Genomic DNA, 26,724 nt, shown 5'->3' with positions numbered 1-26,724 from the left:
TTCTAAGGAACTGATCAACCAGGCCTCGCGCCCATAACTCCTTATGGTTTAGACTAAAAAAAATGCAATGTTTCAACTAAACAAAAGGCTGCGTCTTTCTGTAACAAAGCAACTGTCAATCACTCCCATAAACATTGCATGTCGGCCGTATGGCAAGCCGTTTTACTTTTTATTCGATATTTGATGATATCATCAAATATTTGGTGATATCAGCAAATAATTGTTGATATCATCAAATCATTTGATGATATCATCAAATAATTGCTGATATCAACAATTATTTGCTGATATCACCAAATAATTGTTGATATCAGCAATTCATTTGCTGATATCAGCAATTCATTTGCTGATATCACCAATTCATTTGCTGATATCACCAAATAATTGCTGATATCAATAAATAATAGCTGATATCAACAAATATTTGCTGATATCAGCAAATGAATTGGTGATATCAGCAATTGAATTGATGATATCAGCAAATCATTTGCTGATATCAACAATTCCGACATATCACTAATTAATTAGTGATATGAGGAACCGAATTGCTGATATCATGAAATGATTTGGTGATATCATTAAAAGATTTGCTGATATCAGCAATTGAATTGGCGATATGTTGGAATTGCTGATATCAACAATTCATTTGCTGATATCACCAATTCATTTGCTGATATCAGTAATTCAAGAGTATCGAACCAACGTCTACAAAAAGGAATTACAAACGAGCGCCATCAACAGGCATTCTTTTTGGGTCTTAAGGGCGCTGTTTGGCTGGTAGCGGGCACAGAAAGGCGCCTGGTGCGCGGTTAATTTCAGCCTTGGTTATAGCGATCAACGGGAGGGGAAAGGGGACTAAGTTACACAGTACCACTACTGCCACTGGGAGAGGTACCGTGGCTACTCATGCACTTGTGACATGAAACCTATGAAAAATAATATCGGGGTGGTTAAGTAGCTCAATATGAAATACCAAAATGTAAAAAGTATACCCTGGTCGGCGGGCGACAGAAACAGGCTGGGAACTGTGTCCATTAGACTGGCTCCCCGATGGTGGCTGCAACCAGTGGCGGCGATTTGTTTCAAATATTGGGGTGGGGGGACTTTAACTTGGGTGCAGACGCGTAACAATTCCCCCACCCCCAAATTAAAATTGTTCGCGCACTTCGTTATTTTGTATATATATATATATATAGGCTATATATACATACATATAACATATATATATATATAAATATACATACATACATACATATATATATATATATATATATATATATATATGTATATATAAATACAGGCGTGTATCCAGGATTTTCTAACCCGGGGGCGCGATCGAATTACTATCTAAGGGGAGCGCCACAGAAAATTTCTGGTTTTTATAGCCCCCCAGATCACAGGAAATGGCACTTCTCGGGCTTGAAAATCATCAACAAGTTGTACACTTTGGCCTGAGAATCAAGTTTTCCCAATAGTTTTTTTTTCCATCCATAACCTTTTTCAAGATTGTCACCAGTCACACATCATGTTCGACCTCATCGCTTCTCCTGTGGATCATTGCTTTGGAAGGTAGTACTACGTAACGGCCTATACAATACCCGTCAGCCCCACTTTTCAAGGTTTGAAGCCCATTATTTGTTCAGAATTTGAATTATAAATTCACTTCAAAACATATCCATAAATGTTGCACAAAATTTCATCTATGGTCAACCAATATAGAAAAAAAAACCTTCAACCCCTAACAGACCGGTCAAAATGGCACGAGTAGAGGGAAGTATGATGAAGAATGTTGGTCAGGGAATTTTCGAAAATTCAGACACAGTTAATTTATTGTGTACAAATATTATAAATATAAAACTTCCATATCGTTAAAAAAGACAAAAAATATCTTCGCCCCACCCCCCCCCCCCCTACTTGGCTACGTGCCTGCGGTTAGAAATCTTGTAGGAAACATGCCAAATGGAAACCCAGTGAACCCATATCGATGTGGATCATATATATGATTGTACGTACTTACACTAATACACGAGAGATGTACAGACATTATGATAATAATCATGATTGACAAGATGCTATACGGTCACAAGTCACAGAAACGACGACGAAGAGTCATTTACCTCATAGCGCATGTGTTGGATAAAGTTTTAGCCACCGCCAAATAGGATTTGGATAAATAATCTCATGCATTATTTTCTATTTATAGCCACACAAAAACACTATGCCAACAAATATTGGGGGGGGGATATTAGATACTATATCCCCCACCTAAAATATGTCCCCCCCCCCCATGATCGCCGCTCATGGCTGCAACGTTCCGTTCCGTTTGGCTGTGCCTGTTCGTCTGCGATGGAAAGGAGCTGATCGTGCACAGCTGCTATTGAATTGAACCTGTGCTCATCGATGCTCGCGTTAATCCGTTCTAAATTTCTCTTTGCTTGGAGAAGACGTTCTTTCGCTTCAGAAGCATTCTCATTGTCAGTTAAGAGCCTCTCTACTTCGCCCAAAATCCGAGAACTTCTGTCAATAACGATCTGTGCTTCATCAAGTTTACCGCAATCGCCAAGGTGAAAGTAACACTACCCGTACCCTGTTGTCTCCTCACTGTCATTTGCATGTACTGCTTAGTACACTGACATCGTGTGCGCATGCTTGTAAGACGGGCTGCCACGGTTGAATTACTGATATCATCGTCACGGTTGAATTACTGATATCAGCAAATGATTTGTTGATATCATCAAATGAATTGGTGATATCAACAAATGAATTGGTGATATCAACAAAAGCATGCATTAGTGATATGTACGGTTCATTTGCTGATATCATTAAATCAATTACTGATATCACCAATTGATGTGTTGATATCAGCAAATGAATAAGTGATATGTTGGAATTGTTGATATCATCAAATGATTTGCTGATATCACCAATTATTTGATGATATCAGCAAATAATTGTTGATATCATCAAATGATTTGCTGATATCATCAAATGATTTGCTGATATCACCAATTCATTTGCTGATATCACCAAATAATTGCTGATATCTGCAAATATTTGTTGATATCAGCAATTATTTGTTGATATCAGCAATTATTTGATGATATCAACAAATGAATTGGTGATATCAGCAAATGAATTGCTGATATCAGCAAATGAATTGCTGATATCAACAATTATTTGGTGATATCAGCAAATAATTGTTGATATCAGCAATTATTTGATGATATCATCAAATGATTTGATGATATCAACAATTATTTGCTGATATCACCAAATATTTGATGATATCATCAAATATCGAATAAAAAGTAAAACGGCTTGCCATACGGCCGTCCGTCCAGGGTATTTTATTTTGTGCACCTGTTGCTAGCCAGCTACATCTGATACAAGGCAAAGGAATTCCGCCTTTTGGTGTAATATGCAAATTATGTCTGGCACAGTACTGTACTGTCTGGCGACACACATGTAAACAATCTGTGTAGAGCTAGCTGTTATTAAATAACTTTTGTGTCAATGCACTGTGAGCCTATGGTACATTTCAAGACGTTTCTTTTTTTTTCTGAGGTGGTCGGGAAGGGGGATTGTTTGGATGTTCTAAATCTTTTGTATCCTCCTAAATATAAAAGATGGTATTTTCAACATCTAAAACTTTAATGTACATGTAGTTTCTAATTTTCGTCAGTAAGGCTTACTGAGTGAGAATAAAAATTGTCTAAAATTGCCAGTTTTACCAACATCGTTGTTCGTACGCACTTCCGTTTATCCTATGTCACGGATCTTTATTGGAATATATACGACATGTGTTGTTTGAACATCATCTGCATTTTACGGTGAGCATTTTAATAATCGTTGTGCTTCAAAATCCATTTGAAACACGATTTTTTGTGCTTGAAATACAAATCCAACAAAGGGCTAGGCTATTGGCGAAATTAAACTGTCAAATGTTTGAACCTAAGCACTGTAGCGACAGGTGTTATAGACCAAGCAAAATACATGTTGATCTCGTTCAAAACTTAACAGAAAAAAGGACGACAAAAACCTAAACAAAAAAGCGGATGCAGACGAGGAACATGTTTTTCCACCTAGCACTGCATCAAACGCCCTTTATAAGTTTATCATTTCTTCAAAATCTTCCCAAAAGTTTAAAAATGAATTTAAGCTGAATTTTTCCTTCATGGAACACAACCTTTATGTTAGAAAAGGGGAATAAAGACCATTGAATAGTTTCCTTATTAAAACATTATATGGGAAAACACCATCGTCCTCTTTCCTTCTAGATGTATATCATTAACAGTTATCACAGCATCATGAGCTAAGTACGATGTAGGAAATGGCTGTTTCAAACATCTCACTAATTCTTTCGGCCACTTTAATCTCCATTCATCGAGCACAAAAAAAATAGCATTTCCTTTTATCAATGAGTTAATGCTCTGTTGTACTTGTTTAAAAACGCTTTTATACGATCCTTATACGGGAGCGGTAGTGTAAATGTTTGCATGCTGACTGGATGAATTGACTGTTTTTAACTTCGATTTTTCTTTTTACCGGTAAATTACTTCCGTGCCCGTTTTTGAAGTGAATTGATTCACACATGAAAATACATTTTAAAAGAAGCATCGGTGGGAAAAACAAATTCCGTGTTTTTCGCTTTTCAAGATTTCATGAATTCCGCATTTTACCGCGATATTCCGCAAACGCGGAAAACCACTGGCCCTCGACCAGTGAGCGCCTATGCTTTTTTTTTCATTGATTCTTTTTCGACATCTTTATTGGAACGGCTCCGAAAATTCTAATCTTTCACCTCGCCCGTTCAGAGTTAATTCTCTGCTTCATTAAGCACACATTCCTGTGGTCAAATGTACGATTTTACATGCGTTAGAATTGTGCGAAATTTCGTTGAAAAGTTCGTGTACGAACTTGTGCGAAATTGTGCGATATTACGCGATATTATTCGAAATTCTACGATCGTTGAAAATTTTTGTACGATAGTTAAGCGATCACAGTACTGTATAACCATATAACTGGCAATAGGAGATGGCTAGGGTTCAATGAATGACACCCAAGTTACCACAACCTCAACATACTTAACTACAGATCATTGATAAGGGTAACATTACTTGAAGATTATGGTGGTCTGGATTGCTATGTATTTGGTTCGATTCTATTCAAGTCATCAAACTTTATTTTCAATCTCTTTTGATTGAAAAATAAGCAGTGTATTTGTTGTAGAGATTCATAACTAGAGATTGGGAATTGATGACAAGAAGCTTGATGGACCTTTTTGTAAGTTGACAACCCTAAGCAGAAGATATAAACTTAATTTAGCATAAATACAGGATATCATATCTCCTGCTACAGATTGCATACATGAAACAATGTTCAATTCACTACAAATACTACATGCCATTATATGATAAGTTGGTTGTTTTGATGTTCGAACAAACATCACAAGAGCATAGTACAGATGACAATCATGACATGAATATACATGTCAAAACATGGAATGTTGTGTTAACATTAATGTCACGTACATCAGCATCTATCAACAGACTGGATGTAAACAAATAAAACAAACAAACAGGTGTTTTGTCGTGGCTTATATAGACATAGCTAAATTACAGTTTAACTGACATATAACTTAGTCACTCACACATGATACCCTTAGATGTCAGTATGTCACTCTCTCCTATAGCTATTCCCCAAAGTACAGTAAGCGTGTGTGTGTGTGTGAACAGACATGTGAAACATTGCTTGAAGTGGTTTGCGCTGTTACGAGATGAAGCAGACAAAACCTTGCTAATAAATGGTCTTTCTAAGTACTACTGTATGATGATGACACAGGAAACTGACATATAGGGTTAAATTATAAACAAATTTGGAACTTAATTTTTGTCCTTATATCCTGAGGTCTTGATCCTACTCTATTCTAACATGTAGCCTTTAAGGTTTCTTTGTCGTCATTAAAAATAGTTTAAAATTGTTAGAGTATTCAAGTTGAAACCCACTTGGGGAGGTGCAAGTCGAATCCCACTCAGGGGGATGTATGTCTAATCCCACCCAGGGGTGCTTGTCTATTCCCACTCCGGGGTGCACGTCGAACTCACCAAGGGGTGCAAGATCACTTAATAGAACCTGTTCTATAAATGTATCAAACGTAGGACATTAATGGTGGAGGGGTGGTTGACTGCGAGCATCATGTGTCTAGGACATATTATTTTGTTTCCTGCAGTGTTTTGAACACACAATAGCCACTTGCATATCTGTACTTGATAATTCCTATGGGTTTCATATTGAATACTGTGTACAGTATACAGTATTCTTCACTGAGCAGGATACCACAGAGGCCCTGCAGCATATCATCACTGTTTCTCTTTTTCTTTTACTATTTCGTCTCTATTTCGTCAGTCACTTAAGAACATAATCATCTCGCCTGTCACCAGAATATTCCTCTACTTATCTAACGAAATGAACAACATACTGATAGTCTATGTAAACAACAGTTCTCAGAAACATGTTGACATACTGGAACCATTCTCTCCCTACAACAAAAGATGCTGTAAATTACAGTACATTGTAATGTAATTTGTTAACATTCCATCGCTCACTGTGTACAGACTTAGATGTCGACCTTTCACACAGTTTCGACAGAGAGACCTTGAAGCTCCATGACTAACCAATCAAGATAGATTTCACAAATCAGTCCTGGCTATATATCTGCACTCATATCACTCTGTCAGATGTAAACTGATCAAAGGTCACCAGATTTGCCTCAAATTATATTTTAATAGTTGCTCGAACTGTTTAAGACATTTTTAAAAGATAGTTAAGCTGCCGAAACTTTAATTCGTCCCAAAACAGCTGAGAAACGTTTTGTTCCACTTGGAAAATTCTGTATCACAGATTAAATGTTCCTTGCACCCATAAGGCTGGAAAACTTGCACGTGGAAGTCTTAAATGTGACATCATCGAGACACATTATATGTGCCACACATTAATTTATGTCTTCCTTTATTGTTTTTTTCTAAAGTTTTTTTCTGTCATTTGCAAAAAAATCTTCAAAGTTTTGAAATATTTGGTGAACCTGAAATATTAAAGCTCTTTTTACCACGACCTACTGTACTTTAATGATGGCATTGCAAGTTTCAATAAGTCTGTTATTAAACATTTGACTAGACTATGGCGAATAACTGGACTCAAACTTCCAGTAAACTACTCCAGCTTGTTTGGTGCCCCGACTCCCAATTATTTGTTCGTCAAAACTTTCAAGTTGATCTTCTATGGCTTTAAAATTTAAAGGCATTAAAGACTCGCCCCAAACCGCTGCGGCCATCTGAAAAAGTTAACTTTCTGTCGCTTGCAAGTGACGTTTTGTTCGTGTCGCTACAAAATGCAGACAGTAATGAAACGTGATACCTTAATAGTTATCTATAGCTGGACCTGAGATGTCCATCGCTGTATGGTTTGTATAGTGTGCTGTGGGTATTGGCCGCAGCTGTATGTACTGACTGTACACTAGTGTAGAATTATCGATGGTAGCAAGCTGTGTGTGTATTTTCGGATCGAAGGTGGTGTTTAACACTTCTATTACATCTCATTCGAAACTAGGTCGAATTACCGACATTAGACGTTTCCTTTTGCGCGAGTCTTCACACCCTTTAATTTTAACAAGGACACTGTCGCCCGAAAACACAATTTTAGCAATTACACAGTACACCCAGTGTATTATGCCCTACAGTCTTCACTACATGATAAAACCGAGTCTATAAGCCTACAGTATAAATACTTCAGAATTCTGGTTTTACTGATATTTTGTTGAATGACGGAGGACTTCCTAGGGCAGCATGGTAACAAAGTCCTCCGAAATTTCACGAGACGTCCAAAAAGTACAAATTCCACTTGGGAAAGTATGATAGGAAAAATAGCTCTGAGTAAAAGTAATAAGTTTTCACAGACCATAGTAGCAATACGACATACCCACAGATAAACTTACAAAATGACAGCTTCTCAACTACGTGGCATTTAAATTAACTCGAATCATGTGTCCAAAAGCCACAAAGTAGGATTAATATTCGGCAGAACTTTTTTTCTAATAGGGTTGTGAATGAGTGGAACAGTTTGCCTGAGAAAGTTGTACTTGCAAGTAGAGTGAATGGGTTTAAGAATGCTTTGGACAAGCACTTTAAGCATTGTAATCAGGTCTGAGTGTTTGTGTCTTCAGTATTTTTTCTCTCCTATAAGGGTCCTTGATGGGGGCTGTCCCTCCTGATCCTTTTTTTCTACTAAACTAAACTAAACTATGTCTCCCAAAAGAAGTGCCAGATTTTGTCTTCTAAGAGCTGTTTGTGGGGGGGGGGGGGGTGGGGGAGCTGCTCTTCACAATTGATGATTTCTGTCATATATACTGTACATGTGTATAACTCCAGAAGACAACTGGGTATGTTTCTATTTCTCCTCCAAGTTTTTTTTTTTTTTTCTTTTCACTTCATCTTGAATTTAAATTGTCAAAATTGTGTCCAAAAAAGCATTGGAATCTGTACAGCTTTCTGTCTAGTATTAAACATGTGTACAAGTGATCATACTAAGCAGTCTGGATAAGCTTTGCCCAGACTCTGAATAAACCTTCCTCATTGGACTGCATCTATAAAACTCGTCGTGCTTTTGTGTACCTTTCTGATCTTGTTTGAGATTGCCACGTGTGCACCTCGTTATTGACTTTTAGAGCATGTTCCAGAAAGGGCTCGTCTTCTCCTAAGTTATGTACACGTGTATAGAGACCCAAAGAGATTCCACTGATTGTTAACAGAAACTGGATTCAGCAACCCCGGCACTTCACTGACCTTGCTTCTAAGTGGGTCGTGACTGGATGACAAAACGTCGTACGATTGTACGACATAGTTTCGAAAGAAGAAGCCGCATTTGATGACACATGACGGATCCGAGCAGTCAAATTAGGAGAAAATCGAATAAAAATGCCTCTAGAGATTATTTCGGAAAACGGTTCAAATCTATTGACCTGAATTGAAAGCACTTGATGTGGAAAAAAACATCTCATGGAAGCTATAAACATGTTACAAGTGTATTTAATAGGTAGCTTAATATAATTGTAATGTAACTTGGAGAAAGATCACTGCAGCAATGTAAACTTGACAATATATAATGATGATTTTTAACTTGATAAAACACAGATTTTGGGAGTATGTTTGGCGACTTTCTGATGTTACTCAATATATATACTGTACATACTAAAATCTCACAGGGTTGTAATTAACAGTAAGGCAGGATATAATTGTGGAACAGATGTTGATAAAATTCCGTCAGTATAATTGACATACATTGTGGTCACATAAAGTGAGTTATAAATGGTACAGTACTGTAGCTCTGCTCTTTATTTGAGGCCATTCCATTTCAGTCGTACCTATTTAAGAATTTTCTTTAAAGGCATTGAAGACTCGGCCCAAACCGTGTGTCACGCTCGGAAAAAGTTAACTTTCCGTTTCTTGCAAGTGAAGTTTTCCGCTTGTCGCTGCAAAATGCAGACAGTAATGCAACGTGATACCTTCAACCTTGTTATCTTTAGCTGGACCTGAGATGTCCATCGCTGTATCGTTTGCACACTGTGTTGTGGGTATTTACCGTAGCTGTATGTACTGACTGTACACAAGTGTCTAATTACCGAAGGTACAGTAGCAAGCTGTGTGCCTATTTTCTGGGATCGATGGTGGTGTCTAACACCTCTATTATACCTCATTCGAAACTAGGTCAGATAACCGGCATTAGGCGTTTCTTTTTGCGAGAGTCTTCACACCCTTTAAGTGTTGGATACAGTACTAGCATACATGTAATTATCAAACCTCTTGTGCTGTTTACAGGTTATCGGTGCAACAGAGGTGTGAAGATTTATATATGATTGTAGCAAATGCAGTAACCAATCTAATTCATTGTATTATAACTTGATAGATTACAGTACAGTATGTCCTTAACCAACCTGGTTGTAGGATGTTTGCACAGTCCCCTCAGCATCCTAGCTATAGTAATTCAAACATTATACCATTAAAAGGTTCAAATGTTGTTGTGTTTTAAAGACAGACACAATTCAGTTAGCAATTACAATGTATCTAGGGCTATAAATATCAAAAGGGTGCAGTGTTCATACAGTAGACATCGCTTTATCTGATTGTTGATCAAACTTTACTTGTCATATGTCAAGGCCACACAACCCATAGATGGTACAGTATGAATTGCCGCTCGCTTTGGCTGTATATTGGACATGTACAGTACTGTACATACAGTACTGCTCCCATTGTAAGATACAGACATGGGCACAGGGTGATTCCCTCCTGTGGGCACAAAGTGTCCCCCAACAAAATACACACAAGAAAGTAACCCCCCCCATGTGGGCCACAAAGTATCCCCAACAAAATCACACACAAGAAAGTAACCCCCCCCATGTGGGCCACAACGTGTCCCCCAACAAAATCACACAAAAAATAAAAACACTTGTTATATTGAGAAACTGAAATATCTTAACTCTTATGCCTGTAGATTTGGAACCTTTTGCAAAAAATATGGATGAATTTATGAAGAGTTCAGCTCCATGCCTCTTCTCAAGAGGATGTCGCACTGATACTGTATGGGACTTCAGTCACAAAACATCACAATTTATACCAATTTTCACAACTCACATACTGTATACTGTTTAAGCAAAGAGAATGGGTGCTTCACTCTTGAGTGAGATTATATATATCGGTGAACAGCTGGTTTCAAACTAGATTCTTTCCTTAGAATCTCCAGGTTATTGCAGATCATTAAATTACTTCTTGCTATTTCAAACCGACAGTAAATTAATGCCATGCAGAGAAATAATTACACTGATCATATTCAGAAATCTTCCATGTTTCTGTTGTTAAATAATACTTGTTTTGGGCCTCGAAATTTGCATAAATTAAAGTTGCGCATTGACACGCTGAATTCGTTCATTTGAACTCTTGCATTTTTTCACCCTCATTTCTGGAAGGATAATTAATTGGCAGGGAATAATTTATTTGGTAATTAAACATTGCAAAATGCTACACAAAATACTACGCAAAATGACCAAAGAGATACAAGTTCAAACATGTATCTATATACTGTACCACTATATTTTACAAAGGAACGATGTACAGTAACAGTTTATCAGAGATAAACTTTGACAGAGACTTTAAATTTGCTACACCAAATCCTGAACAACACATATTTCCCTGTATGGATATAGTGTAGTGTATTAGTCCATGGATACAGTACAGTACATGCTTATCTGCCACAATAAACTGATGTCCACATTATGTGGAGGATGGACAGGATTCAAGACAACAAAATTCAATACATACATGTTACTATGTGATGTCCTTGAAGCTTGGTGTAATTGCTTTGGAATTTCTAGGGACCTTTGAGATAAGTTTTATTACAATAATAAAATGTCACAAGCAAGGCTCCAATTTTTGGTAAATTTATATAAAATTAGACAAATCGAATTGAAAGAAGATCTCAGGTTTGGCGTCCTAAGTAACGTACTGTACTGTACTTTACATTCTAAATTCTGCTCATCTCCTTTCAAAATTTATAGAGATGAAAGGCCTTTACCTCAGGGAGTGTTAGCTCAGTGGTTAACGCCGGTACCTTTCAATCAAAAGCTCCCGGGTTCGAGTCACTCCAAGATTAATGCATGTCTTCCAGTTTACCGAGTTGTTGACAATTGACAATTCATAATCATGGACCTTAAAATATGAATCTAAGAGACTGACTTCGGTCAGCTTGCGGCTTTGATAAGCCAATGATGGCTTATTCGCAAGTTCCTGCTTGCAGGAGGATCTAAAATACATACATACATACATACCTCAAATCAACATTCAGGATTCAGCACAATTTTAAATGATACTGATGAGTCATAGACCATACTCTCTCTTGCAATCTCTTCAAGCCTCTTCAAGTTTTAGATGATATCATCATGCACGTTTATGGTACATGTCCAAGTGCAGTTTTGAAAGTCAGTGTGAAACGCATTCAAATTTAAACTGGTGATGACATTTTGGGTTTTCTTAATTAGGCCTGTAGGCAACATAAAAGTACTGATTCACACTGACTCAATTACATCATAACTACTAATTGGTTTTCTATTTCTTTTATTTGTTAAGTGTCCGCCGAATGGTGAAGGGAAGTAACTAGTACACCTTGTAACATATAAGTTAAATGTGATGGGTATTGACATCACACTGCCCCAAAACTACATTGACTGTATATTTGATGAATCATCTTTTTTCAATATCATTTCCGATTAATTACTAAAAGGTTGTTACTCTCCTCAAAATGCCTCCCTAAATGCAAGAAAAAATTTATGTCAAATGAATGGCAAGAATTTATTTTTTGGACACCAACTCATACCAAATTTCTACACATGTATTTTAAATACTTTGTGGCACACACAGTCTGTATACATTGGAAGCACTTCCGGTAGGCATTGCTGACATAATGAACAACATGCTGACAACATGAACTAATGCACTGCAACCAACTTCTCACTGATTTCATACTTCGTATATACTTAAAATGTCATTGCTCTCTGTTGAATTTGGGAACTTTCGATACTGCTGGACACTAAACACTGTACCAAACCATTGAGGCATTCATAAAACCTGTACGGTACCATACGGTACCATAGGCACACATACTGTACCGTAGTACATGTGTCATTCGGTTGTATGTGTGTGTGTGTATGTGTGTGTAATTACTCAAATGAATCGTCACTTGCCTTTGTTGATTTTATGTTGACTTTCACGTTACAATATATGTATCCCTGACTTACAAGATTTCAATAGAAAGATTAATGTGTGTGTACTGTGCGTATCAAAAAGGTTAAACTATACAAATAGAAAGTGATGGGTTACGATACAAATATTAGAAAGATTAAAAAGAAAGATCGAAAGAAAGATTGAAAGAGGAGGGTGAAAACGATACAAACATAAAAAAAAACTTTTTTCAAAGATTTGAGTCCAATTAGGGATAAACAGAAGCTCTATTTTTCATATGGATTTGTAGCTCTCAGCATACAGTAATGTATTTAATCTCATCCTTCTATAGATGCCTTTGTCAAGATAGAACACATGTTCCCATTCTTTATCTTTTTCTTTTGTAAGAACAGAAGAAAAGCTGAACCTCAAAGAGGACACTGGTACAGTCCTACTCCAAGGCCAAGAAGTTTGAGACAAACCAAGTCTTCAGTTCAAAATTAAATATTTGAATTATTAAATTGAAGCTTGCAAAAGTGCATTGACAAATTTGCACAAATATGTTAGAGAATATAGGCAGGACGAAAATAAAGTAACGTTGACAGAGTTGCAGAAAGCTTCTCTGCATGGACTACAAGTCTTTTGTTATGTAAAATTTGACAACATCCTTGTCTGGGATGGTACTTCTCTGTGCCTGTAACATTTATGAAAACACAATTAACAGTATCGTTGCAATAAATGGAGGAAAAAGAAAGAAAAATAAGTAAATAAATAAATAAAGCAAAATGAAAAATATTTCATTCGATTTATAACTGACCTGCACTGGGTGACATACCTGTAGAACACGCTATGTAAGTACTGTACAATTCAACAGCTCAATCCATGTCCACAGAAAGTGCACAAAAGCAAACTGTTTATTAATCGCGTTGCATAAGAATCTTCTGTCCCTCACAAATATTTGGGAAATATATGTTTTTCAATTGCTTAGCACCAAACTATGTACAGTAGCCACAGATATGCAATGTCCTCCCTGAACGTACTGTTGGTCTCCTTTTCCGGAAATATCCACGAACTTGCCAGCATGCCAATGAGTTATAAAACTAAACACACAGACAGACAGACAGACAGACAGAGAGATAGACAGACAGAGAGACATGTCAGACATGCACACAAATTCACACATTACTACTGTACCCTTATAAAGAGCAATCCATGAAATGCCACAGAAAAGAAAGAGTTTTCTTTCTAATGATCCAAAGTAGAGCTAAGTTGGACAATGATGATCAATTTGTCTTTATCTGTAACGAAGATCACGCATCATGAGAGGCAGTTATTACTTACGTGAGCTCCTTTCCACTTCAGTCCGGCTCTTGTCAGACCATACACATCTGGTGCTCCGATATTAATCTGACTTTATCACGACTCGCCTCTGCTGGGACGACTTGTATCAATTTGTTGTAGCTAAATTGCAGAAGCCTCTGAGGGTTTTTCGTTTTAAGACTTTAAGAATGTCAGCGACCTTTTTTGGGAACAATTGAAATATATAGAAATCATTATTCATCATCATTTGGTGATCAATGCATCTAGGTCGTCAGAGTGACTACTTGAGATATGTATATAATTGAGTTTTTCATTGAAATTTAGGGAATCAAATGTCAATTAATTAGTTGTAATGGGACTGGAAATCAAAGGGAAAATATACAACTGAAATGGTTCCGACGGATGTACGCTGGCAGTGTGCGTTTCTGTGTAATTTAAAAATAGAACTTCAGAGTTTATAAAATGGGAAATGACCACGAAAAGTCACGAGCAGACTTAAAAAGTAGAAACGGAGGTTGTCATATTTTTCTCGCACATATCTGGAGGGGAACTTGAGGGGTTCCCTGGTCAACGTCTGAGAGTATGCTAAGCCACTATAAATAAAGTATGATGCATGGTCTAATACCAACACACTGTATACATGGAATGATTATTAACACAAGGAGTGTTAGCTCAGTGGTTAACGCCAGTGCATTTCAATTATAAGGTCCCGAGTTCGAGTCACTCCAAGATTAATGTATGTCGTCCAGTTACAGAGTTGTTGACAATTGACACAATTCATAATCATGGACCGTAAATATGAATGTAAGAGACTGACTTCGGTCAGCTTACAGCTTTGATAAGCCAATGAGGCTTCTTCACGAATTCCTGCTTGCAGAAGGATCTAAAATACATGCATACATACATTAACATGTATACAAACATTATGAAAGCTCTTATCAAAAATAATCTATAGAAAACATGAAAAACACCAATCTAGCCAGCTTGGGTAGAACAATGAGGTGACCGGTTGACTACACTGTTGACTGCACTGCTAAAAAGTGACCAGTTCATTATACACGTTATACAACGTACAAAGAAGATAGTGCTGTAGTTGGGAGGGGACATGTGAAGTAAAATTGAGAGGTTCCGACTGATACATTGCAAGATGACATTGGGCCTGCAATGGAGATACGTGACATAAAGTCAAAAATCTTTGAGCTGACGGAGGTTACCTTCGTGTCAAATGCACTTGGACGAGATGTAACCATCACAAGCACAATGTACTAAATACTTTGAGCACTTGCAGTATACTTGCAGACTACCGAGAAAAACCCTCATCAAAACAATAGTAGCATCCATGATGCAGTAAAAGTTCCTTCTGTATAGTCTGATTATTCCACATATTTTGATCCTCTTTTCTTGCTGACGTGAAAAGAGCTACTGATTGGTAATCCTGTTCTGAATAGTATAAACACCTCTAAGCCAGCAAAGACCGGATTACCTGACAATTGTGTGAAACTATCTGACTGGAACTGTCACATTTAGTAATATCTATAGGGAGAAAAGATGGATAAAATCTCTTTGAATTGACTATGTACACAGTCTTCACTGTACAAGTCATGTCGTATTCTTTGGGGAAGAAATTGTCACAAATATGCCAAAGGAAAAATTCGCATCAAGATAACGTCAGGCGATGTTGCGCAGTGTCGAAAGAAACATCCGGGCCACGTTTTAGCCATGTCAACTTTGATGCGGCAGCACAAGGACCTCTTAATACTGACCACTTGTAGACGTATCAACTACTGTGCATATGTTTAATACTAAATTCCGATACATCAATGTGGGACAGATTTGTGGGGTAGTGTGATCCACGTCTTGGGAAGGGGGCCTATCGGGTGGGGGTATATCCCTCCCCTTTGGAAAATATTTTGCATATGAAGATTCATGCTTAGACGGCAAATGTTGTGCAAAATCTTTTCTCCCTATTCCGGAGCTAAATTCTGTGCCAAGTTTCACCCGTATTTTGGTGATTATCAGTAAAAGTTGTTATATTAATCGTCAAAAATAGTGTGGGGCGGAAATGTTTAAAATTGACTATTTGTGCTGTGCGGCATTCAGAACTGCCGCACACAGCAGCCCTCCTGTGCAAACCCCTGAAGTTGCTTTAGCCTCATAAATAGCTTGCAAGTCTGTAACATGTACAATCTGCATTATAAGTGTACTGTGAATAGTGCATACCCAGCCTACAGTATACATGTAAAGTACTGTATCTATAAGTAGTTGAAGCTTGACAATGACAACAATTGTTGCAGTACAGTTACAACTAAAATTTGTACAAAAAAGAAAAAAATACAAATTTAAGACCTGACCTGTCTATGAAAAAGCAAACATATCTATCTTGAATATATTTGTCGACAAATAAAGTTTAGCTCAGTTTGATATACATGGCCAAGACTTGCTGTACAGTACTGTACATAGCAGTAGTAGTACGTACAGTAGTAGTAGTTTCTTCCTGCAAAGCTTTAACCTACAGTACTGCACTGTATACAATATTTACTGTACAAGTTTACAACATATGGAGCTGAGTTCAGGTCATCTTCTTGTGATAAATATTTTTGATTGTCAAGGTCTTTTTCATTTGCTTTAAAGTACAGTATGTCTCAAGACAACACTTCCCAGGACAAAGTCTGAAGGCTTTTTTTTAATGGTCATTTTGGTTCCTTTATACAACCAGGCCTTACCCTTTGGTTGTTCTAAATACCAAATATCTGTTTGATAATTAACACCATAAAGATAATTGTCTCAGCCCTCCAGAATACAGTATTTAAACCATACTGCAGATCTTAGCTAATTACTGTCTAAGAGAACCTTGCATAATTCATTTACAGTAATACCAACAAAACTTTATCAATTCTGCTAAGTCATTTGAGTTTGCACAGCTGGGGTATCAAGCTTGTAACAACCTTGGCAGTACTGTAACTCCCTACAGAGATCTATACAAAAACTATGTACTGTATAGCCCAATATTGTTATAAGAAAAGTACAGTTATAACATTTGGGATGTTAATAACATATGTCTTTTGAACTTCAAAGCAGCTTTTGCAGTTCACATTGACATTTGTTTTGGGTTTTTTTTATGGATGCACCAAATCCAATTTTTTGGATCCGGCCGGAACCGGATTTTGCCGAATAGTACAGGAAATCCAGCTGGATAAATTCCGGCCGGAACCGGACTTTTTTATTACACAAAAGAAAATCATTAATAAGAAGTAGAAGTATGAAACAAAGAGCAAATCTTAGATCAGACCATTGAGAAAATTAAATTAAACATGTTAAACCTAATTTTTCCTTACTCTGAATGTTTTTATTAATTTTTGGAAATAGTTTACATTGATTTAAGTTAATACCAACACCTTTTTAAGAAACAATTTAGGTCAGATTTTGAAAAGCCCGGCCAGATTTTGAAAAATATCCGGCCGGAACCGGATAATTGCTTACTATCCGGCCGGACCGGATATCCGGTGCATCCCTAGTGTTTTTCCCAGACTTTTCAAAGGATATTACAATTCTATATCATAGCATCCTTCAGCAGTTTTGATAAGCATGTCTTTTTTTTTGGGGGGAGGGGGGTGGGGAGTTTAATATTTAGAGACATTTTTCTTTGCTTCTTGATACTAAAATCCCATCAGAATGTAGGCTGTTAGTTACAGACTAGTCCATTTGAATAAAATGACAAAAGTTTGTGGAAATATTCCAGTTTGCTTTTAACATAAACTTAATGTTCAGGTGTCCAGATGCCAAGATGATGACGATCCATTAATTTTTTTGGAACTACTGTACTGTAATCAAGTCATGTAAACATCTTTTGGTGCAAAATGTGAGAAGGTATCATTGGTTCGCCCCATTGCAATCTTAGTTTGAGTCACCTTCAATTGGCTTGGTAAAACGGATGATGAAACGCAGAAAGCGGCTTTTTTAACCTGGGTACAGTACTTGAACCTTTCTCCGTACAGCGTATATATATGCTCTAATCTACCGCAGCTTACAAACATTGGTACAGTAACATTTAGCATTGCCCACTGACCCACTTCAGGGTTGACACTTACTCTCCCCCTTCCATGCAAATCTACAATTCTGAAAACTTCTAATTCTGAAAAATCTACAATTCTGAAAACAGTCCTACATTTTACAGAGTAATATTCCATCTGTTGGAACCTTGCTGGGTTTTCTTTAGTTTTCTGTTTAGTGAAGTTTCTAAAGTCAAGGAAATAAATTTCAGTTATGATGGATTATTTTGCTGTGGTATATGTTGAATTGAATCTGAGATCTACTGTCTTCAGGTGAGAGACTGGATTGAAGTGAATACTGATCAATACTGAATGTCATTACCCTGTACTCTATGTACTGTAGGGAAGGAGGGTAGGTTGTATGTGCAACATAATCCACAAGTTACGTAATACAGTACAATAGTAGTAAGAACTGCATGTTATTTACTTAGTACTACAGACACCTGGCCAATTTGTCCCATATTCAGTGTATTTGTTGTGTGTGATTATTCAAATTTTAATCTGTTGAAATGTTTCGAAAAGCTTGTTTCATTTCCAAGATGATATACGCATTTGAAGTTTGATAAATCTGGGGAACTCATTACATATATATGTGTAAACTATGACATGGAGGGTTGCACTCATCAAAATATCTTATTTTAGGCCTTAATAAGTTTTAACCCTTAGTTACAAGCCACATATATCATTTCAATAATGTGATGATCCTCCTTTCAAAGAAGGCATTAAAATATTATTTTAGGCCTTAATAAGTTAACTATGCAAACCCACATATACCATGTGAATAAATAATATGTTCCTCTTTTCAATAAAGAAGACAAAAAAATATTTCAAAAAATCACCTGAGGACACAATCCTTGGGTCAGTGTCCTTGAAACTTAGGTTGTAAAGACAAAGAGATGAAATAACAGAAACTTAGGCAGTCACACCCTTTAACATCATCAATGTGCATAATTAGCTAATGTTAATTCATGTAAATTTGTATTCATGAATTAAGTTTGAGACTTGTAAAACGGTCAATATTTGATGGATTTTGATGGGAGTTGCAGCTATTTTCATGATTTCTAATGCCTATTGGAGTGATTAGGACAATGTTGTTCACTGGTGTTCGGTAGACCTTTAAGGAGTCCAAGGTCCATGTAAGCAGCAGACTCAACATATACTCTCATACAGTAACATGTAGGTGTAGGCGTAATAATAAGATCCATATACTTGACTGTACAGTATATACCTGCTGAATTTAATCCATAGAATTATCAAGTGTGTGTTAAAGCTTATCAATATGGTAAGTACTAAGTACAGTAGCTATCCATGTTAAGTGTTTAGAAGTCCCATGTAGGTGACACATACAGAATATAATTTATGAAGTTTCATCGGTGATATCAAGCAAGCAATATTCTGTGCAGTAGTGAGATGCACACGTGTGCACATTTGTTTACAATCTAAATACGAAAGCAATTAACATGATTTACAGTAAGGTCTACATACAGTATATACAAGATTTTTTTTGTTTTTAATTTATATGGAAAAAAAATAATTGTTCCAAACTCAAAAAAGTATTATAGAAATAAAAACTAGACTGATAGAAGTAGTATTAACCCTGTATACCCACAAATGACAGCCCTGGATTTAACTGCACTTCAAAATGGATGAGTATTTACCTGTAGGCTGTATGCACATTAAACATGTTACTGGTTTAAGCCCATACTGTACATACAGTACAGAATTAATACATGCATCAAATCAACTTCAATAATATAACCAAGAGATATAGTTCAGAAATGGCACTTAGAAAACAAAGTACGAGTAACTTAGGTGCCACTAATGTTGCGAACTTGACTTGCAAAAGTAGAACTGAAAAACTTAAAAACAGCGACTATTGTGAATTTTTAGTTTTTCTTAATTTTTGGCTTTCATATATATACAGTATATTGCACTCTCCAACCTTCTGAACGTTATCTCCAAATTTCAAAGTACATATGGCAAGCTACCATCAAACTTCTATATTTTGACAACTCAGCTGGTAGGAACATTGTAATAAATCAAACCAAATCATGGCCTCAAAGACAGGGGCGTAGCGAAGGGTTTTTTGTTGGGGGGTGTGGAGAATTTGATTTGCCGACGGATCTGGAAGTGTGACTGAAATGGGGGAGGGGTCTAAGGGGAGGGGGTGTCCCCCTCCCCTTTGGAAAATTTGTAGTTTTGAAATGTCCTTAGATGCAATCTGGTGCATATTTTAAGTCAAATTTGATTTGCCGACGGATCTGGAAGTGGTGACTGAAATGGGGGAGGGGTCTAAGGGGAGTGGGTGTCCCCTCCCCTTTGGCAATTTTTTAGTTTAGAAACGTCCTTAGATGCAATCTGGTGCATATTTTAAGTCAAATTTGATTTGCCGACGGATCTGGAAGTGGTGACTGAAATGGGGGAGGGGTCTAAGGGGAGTGGGTGTCCCCTACCCTTTTGGAAAATTTTTAGTTTTGAAACGTCCTTAGATGCAATCTGGTGCATATTTTAAGTCAAATTTGATTTGCCGACGGATCTGGAAGTGGTGACTGAAATGGGGGAGGGGTCTAAGGGGAGTGGGTGTCCCCTCCCCTTTGGCAATTTTTTAGTTTAGAAACGTCCTTAGATGCAATCTGGTGCATATTTTAAGTCAAATTTGATTTGCCGACGGATCTGGAAGTGGTGACTGAAATGGGGGAGGGGTCTAAGGGGAGTGGGTGTCCCCTCCCCTTTGGCAATTTTTTAGTTTAGAAACGTCCTTAGATGCAATCTGGTGCATATTTTAAGTCAAATTTGGCACGGAAGAAGCTCCCGTTCTCCTTTTCTCTATTCAGCTTTCCTTCTTTCTTCCCCTTCCGCTCTCTTCACCTTTTCTCCTTTTGCCGACAGACCCAAAATTTGCCGACAGCGACCAAATTATTGGGGGGGTGTGACACCCCCCACACCCCCCCGCTCGCTACGCCCCTGCTCAAAGAGTTGCCATACCAGTGAGCGACCCCAAAGGTGCTGTACTGTACTTCGTCCATGGATCTGTTTATGACGGTTTATGTTTAGTACTTTGCACTGCACCTTTTAACAAATTCTATTTGCACTCTTTTACCTTGTACAGAGAGTAACTTGCCTACACAGAAAGCATAAATTTTGAAAATATGTTTCTGTAATTTGTTTCAGACATCAACTTAATGTACATGGCAAAAGTCAAGCTTCTAGTTGTATCCCACTAACTCTTTGTTTTTATGTTTTTTCTATGCTTGAAAGTGGGGAAGGGTAGTTTAATTTTCAAGAGCATAGATCTCCTTTTTTCCCATCTGAAATGGCTTTTTATATCGGTAAAAGATTCCAAATTTGAGTTAAAATGTTGAATTGGAAGCCCCCGGCATGTAAGTTGTAATCCATAAGCCCTTGCTGGTTTCTCCCACAGTTGTGGTCGCATAAGCATCGTAAAAATAATTGCTGATTAATAGTATATTTAGTGGATAGTCGAGAGGAATTACTTCTTTTTGACCAGATGAAAGAGGAACATGTTCCAAGCATCCTGATGAAATTTTGAATCCAATTCCTATGTGGCGTTATCGATAATTTGAAATTGTCATATTTTGTCAACATAAGTGACTTGAAGCAAACAGGTGTTATGCCATGGTTGCACACTGACAGCAAAATGTTCTGTTTTACATAAATTTAAATTGAAAAGTATATACTTTCTATTTCCCACGTTTAGCATGTGGAGAGACCTTTCTTCACAGTTATCAGGATGAAAAAACAGAGCTTAGAAAGTTCTAGAAGATTGTACAATCATGATTACTTGTGATGGAAACTGCTGCCAGAATACACTGCTTTGATTTGTGATTCGGATAGGAAGAGGTGATGGGTGACGGCCCTGACGGGTCATTGACCCAGAGGAGGGGTAACTTGCATGCCTCATTTATGGCAGTGCATACTGAAACCACTCCTTCTCAATATATTACTGAAGTTGCTTCTATACGCCTTCATGAGTTTTATGTTATTGACAGACCTGTCGTTAGAGTTAGCTGTTCCACTGGCAAGAGAGACAAAGCAATCATCCCGCATGTTTTATAAAGATCCTAGAAGGTTTCACAATATGTCTGTGTCTAAAATAGATCCCTTTTAAAATAAAGAAACTTAAGTTGGGGTAGCAAACACATACAGTGTACTAAAAACTGTTACAGCAGATTTTAAACTATTTTATTTCTATATTACTCTACCCTAACATTTTAGATGTCACAAACTGCATTATTCAGCTCTAGACTAGCTCATGACAAAGTTATTCTGGCAAATAAACTTAGTTAGGCTAGGCTCAGCAATGTTGCTGTAGTACTACTAAGTTGGTACTGCCTAGCCTAGTAGTACTACTAGCACTAGCAGTAGTAGGAGTTAGGACTAGGACTCTGTAGGAACAAGATTTTGACATGAAGTTAGGCCTAAGGCTGGGGCCAGGTGCTTGGTACTGTATTTGGAACAAGAATGAGCACATATGTACAGTACTGTAGCAGGTCAATATTGACCTCAATATATCATTAGGGCCAAAATTGAGCTCTTTAGCCTGATGGCTAAATGATCAAAACTAGTAAAAGATGAACTTTTGTAGTCTGTCCAACAATGGCAACAGTATAGGCTGGCCGGTTTTGCTGGGTGCTAATGATCGGATGATATTATCAAGTATCCTGCCACATAGTACTGTATTGTATTCCATTGAGGCTAAACATTACGGGCCTAAGCTAAGTCCTCTTCGATTATTACTCGTTACTTGTGTGTATCCATGCATACACTAAGTAGACCTACCCTAGGCTAGGCTGGTACTGGGGCTATGACTAGGCCTACCGACCGAATTTGGTGGAAGTTTAACGTACCTATCAAGGGACTATTTACAAACACGAGCACACACAAGCTGCATGCTCACAACACAAATGTCAAATCGTAGCAGTCGATTTCCACCAGCTTACTAAATATTAGTCAACAAGACGACTTTGAATAAAGTGATGAAAGTTGGTAACGGGAACAGATTTACTCGGCTAAAACCATATATATGTATGTTTTACTTACCAATGATTATTTCTATCATGCAAAAGTAAAAGATCGACAAGACTACGAAGAAAAAGGACAAAATAGTTCCCGCTAAACAACCCGCTGGCCTTGGATCAACTGTGTTTGGTTGACGAAAGTTAACTAACAGCCTTGAATAGAGAGAATGCGCAATGCCAGGTCAGAATTGTGAGTTACATAACAATCTCCAGCTACGTTTCGGAGTGCTGAGAGTTTTCTTTCTAAGCTTTGAGTTTTCTCCCCGTTCGTTCTTCTTGTATTTCGTCATTTTTCACCAGTAGTCTTGATACGAAACAGTGTGGAGGATAGAAAATAGCATGACGTCACTCCCTTTCCTAAGTTTTTAACATAGTCAACTGCAGAATTCCGATGAAATATTATCAACTCCCGTTGTAACTTCAAACAAAACAAAATGGACCTGAGATGTCTAAAACTTCCATTTTAATGGCATCGTTTAACCGGTTGAAAATGTTTTTGATATTTCGTAATCATAAACGACTGAAAACTTTATATGCGTCTGATTGGACGTCAAAGAGACTGAACCAAGCCTAGCAGCTTTTTCAGTTATGTCTACTTTCAATTTTGAAATATTGCTATTTTTGGACAAAAAAATTGGCCATGAATATAAATGAAAACTATCCGGTTTTCATTACTACATTTTCATCTCTATCTACATTGAGCATAGTAAAACTTTCCAAATTAGCAAGGCCGCATCTACCAAAATAAATAAAGAAATTCATTAACTATATGAGGCTATTGCAAATAAATAAGGCTACTTATACCAATACTTTCATAGATGTGATGTTACTAATTTTGGCATTTCAGAAGTATAACTTGAAAACTGCCAATGAAGAAAGTCATAAACAACATTGTTTTCTTTTACTTTGAATAAAAATCCAAACCGAAACTAAAGGGTTTATTGCCCTGTATGACAACAAACGCTGTTACAATATAACTCCCTCCCCCTTCCCCCCCCCCCCCCCAACCTTATAGTTGTATATGATTATTGTATATTTGTTCAACATGACATCTTATAAGGAAGTGCATTTTTCTTGCAGCTTCTGATGAGCCTCTTAACCAAAATAGGGCCAATCAATTTATGTAAAGAATACTCCTCCTTTATTTATCTTTTCATTTGCTAATGCATTAAGTGCCGATGGCATATGGTTTCTCAACTTACCTTGATTTTCATTAATATCTTCCAAGGTTTCCACAGAGAGCACATACAACGAAATCAATATATAAGAATAAAACAGTTGCAATGAAATTGAGACCTTTTTCTTTATGTTTCTGAGACAAGAATAAGAATAAAACTTAATTTTCGGCCGTGAAAAAAATCGCGCCTATATTTTCAGTTTATATGTAGCGATGACAGATAGCCCCATGACCTACAACATCGAAAAAATTCTCAGGCTTTCTCTGTGGTGTTTAGCTCGCGCACTGTGTGACGGTTGCATTACATAGCGCTATACAAAATTTCACGTTATGTTTACATTCCGAAGTACCACGGTCGTTATATACTTGGATATTCAGCTTGCGCAATATTACGTAATACCTAGACAGTTTTGTTCTGTCTGGTGGAGTTGGATGCTGGTATATGGAGTGACTGACTGCTGAATCACGAACATTGCGAGACACATTGGTCACATTTCGCAAGATTGCTCTCATGTAACAAATGTGTCTCATCAAACCGTGTGTTTAGTTAACACATCAATCGTCACTGTTGCCTGACAGATTTATGTACGGTCACGATTACATCGATCATCCATGATAATTGCTTGAATTCGAATAGAGATACTCAGTGAGAAAGGTACCGCTAGATACCGACAATTACCACCAAAATATCCGGTGCATAGGAAAACAAATATCAGTTATAATACATGGTCTAAAAGCCCTTATTTTCACCATGAGACTTCTGAGACCAAAGTTTCTAACAAGGTGGACTTGTCCCTCCCCCCCCCCCCCCATTTGATGACCGCCCCTGAATTAGAGAGAATTTATTTATTTATTTATTTTTTCATCATGAGGGTAGTCCTGCTCAGTGCAGAAGCACTGCTTTCCAGAGGAGCCCTCGGAATGCACTATTGGTAGTCCCCGAAGGACCCTTAAACGTAACTGTGGCTACCAAGGCGTAAACTAAAGCAAGTCCAATCTCCTACGACATAGGCCTACAGTAAGGATTTTATTTTGGCTCGTTGCCATGAATTTGCTGGACTTGCGAACGATCGAGCTTCGTCTGGCCAGGGAGTAGTACTGCATGATATCCACAGTTCGGGAAAATGACTCACCGTCGGAATTGTGCGGGCTGTTGGCGTGCCTATGGGCCTTAATAACTGTTGACGACAATCGATCAGTCTAGACTAAGTGAAATCAATTATCAATCTGATGCAAATAACACTGAACCTCCCCCATCTTACATTACTATATAACGGTATGGATCAGGGAAACACTGTACTTATATCATACAGGCAAGTTATCATTGCTCTGTCCAGAGGATAAGTTATCTCGTGTTAGAGTGTATAGATCTACAAAGTTTACACTGTAAGTATGGTTAAAGGTCATCAATTAGTACTCGGTAATTTAGCTCAGTAACAATTTCGCAAAAGCCTAGCCGGCCTATCCTCTTGGAGGCTGTGACCCTCAAAGTTATTTTGATAACTTACAGAAAGAAAAAAAACGATCGAATAGGTAGCAAAGAAGCTGTCTCATAACGTCTGCAAACTGAGCGTGACGATAGTTTGAATTGCTTATCATTCTCAGGGGCGAAAAAACACAAGGTGTTTAGTGTTGAATATTTTTAACTGTTAATTATGCAGTGATAGTAACAACAATGAATGGAGTTTATTTGCTGGTACGCAGAGCCTTAATTATCCATGGGAGCTGCACTGGGAGAGGGATCGTGCCTCCCAGCAAACATACACACTAACGTCGCCGAATACACCACTTGCACTCTGAGTATTAAAATGATGGAAACTGTTGGCACCATTTCGCATTTTTAAGTCGAACTTCCTTTACCAAAACACAATTCTTGAAAGTATAGAGCATTTTTCTCCTCAACGACCACTCACCGGGACGGAATGATCAGCCAACGTCTGCCCCCTCCCCCACCGTACTATAGCTACGGGCACGTCTGTTGACAGGAAAGGCGAGTCCCATTTGAGGGTTGGCTGGGGTGAGGACTGAGACCAAGTTTTGCCCTTTTTCCTCTGTGTAGTCAGAGGTTTACGTGCAGGATTGTAAAATAAGTATCCTTCTACTGGGGAGGGGGTACATGGTACATGGGGAGGAGGTTAAAAGGTGGAAGGGGTTAAGGGGTTAAGGGGGAGGGGTTGCAAACTCACCCACCACTTTATCCGAGCCTGGGTTGATAGAAATATGCAGTCAAATGTTCCTAGTCGACTTATTTCAAGTATTAAATGAATTCTTGGGAAAAGTGCTTCATTTACTGGGGCAAGTTTACAACCATACAACCTTCTGTAATAATCTAGATTTAAGTAATAGTTCACATTTATAGTTAGATACACATGTGGGAG

At 37.6% G+C, this 26,724-nt stretch overlaps 1 protein-coding gene across 2 annotated transcripts in view; it reads right to left on the bottom strand.

Annotated features, from left to right (window-relative positions):
* LOC139969530 (retinoic acid receptor alpha-like) overlaps positions 1-24,568 on the bottom strand; it is a 55,602-nt gene extending 31,034 nt beyond the window's left edge. The window contains exons 1-2 of one of the 2 annotated variants that reach the window (XM_071974595.1): positions 24,372-24,568; positions 14,103-14,280 (exon numbers count right to left, since the gene is read on the bottom strand). The gene's annotated coding sequence lies outside the window, so the exon portion shown is untranslated. Of the gene's footprint in view, positions 1-14,102; positions 14,281-23,191; positions 23,349-24,371 lie in introns of those variants that run through there. The other variant, XM_071974594.1, reaches the window with a different exon arrangement.
* Positions 24,569-26,724: the final 2,156 nt, after the last annotated feature.

Source organism: Apostichopus japonicus, chromosome 7 (assembly GCF_037975245.1).
Source record: "Apostichopus japonicus isolate 1M-3 chromosome 7, ASM3797524v1, whole genome shotgun sequence".
NCBI lineage: Eukaryota > Metazoa > Echinodermata > Holothuroidea > Aspidochirotida > Stichopodidae > Apostichopus > Apostichopus japonicus.
The sequence above is the reverse complement of the archived record's forward strand: the minus strand, read 5'-3'. Positions and strand labels throughout refer to the sequence as shown.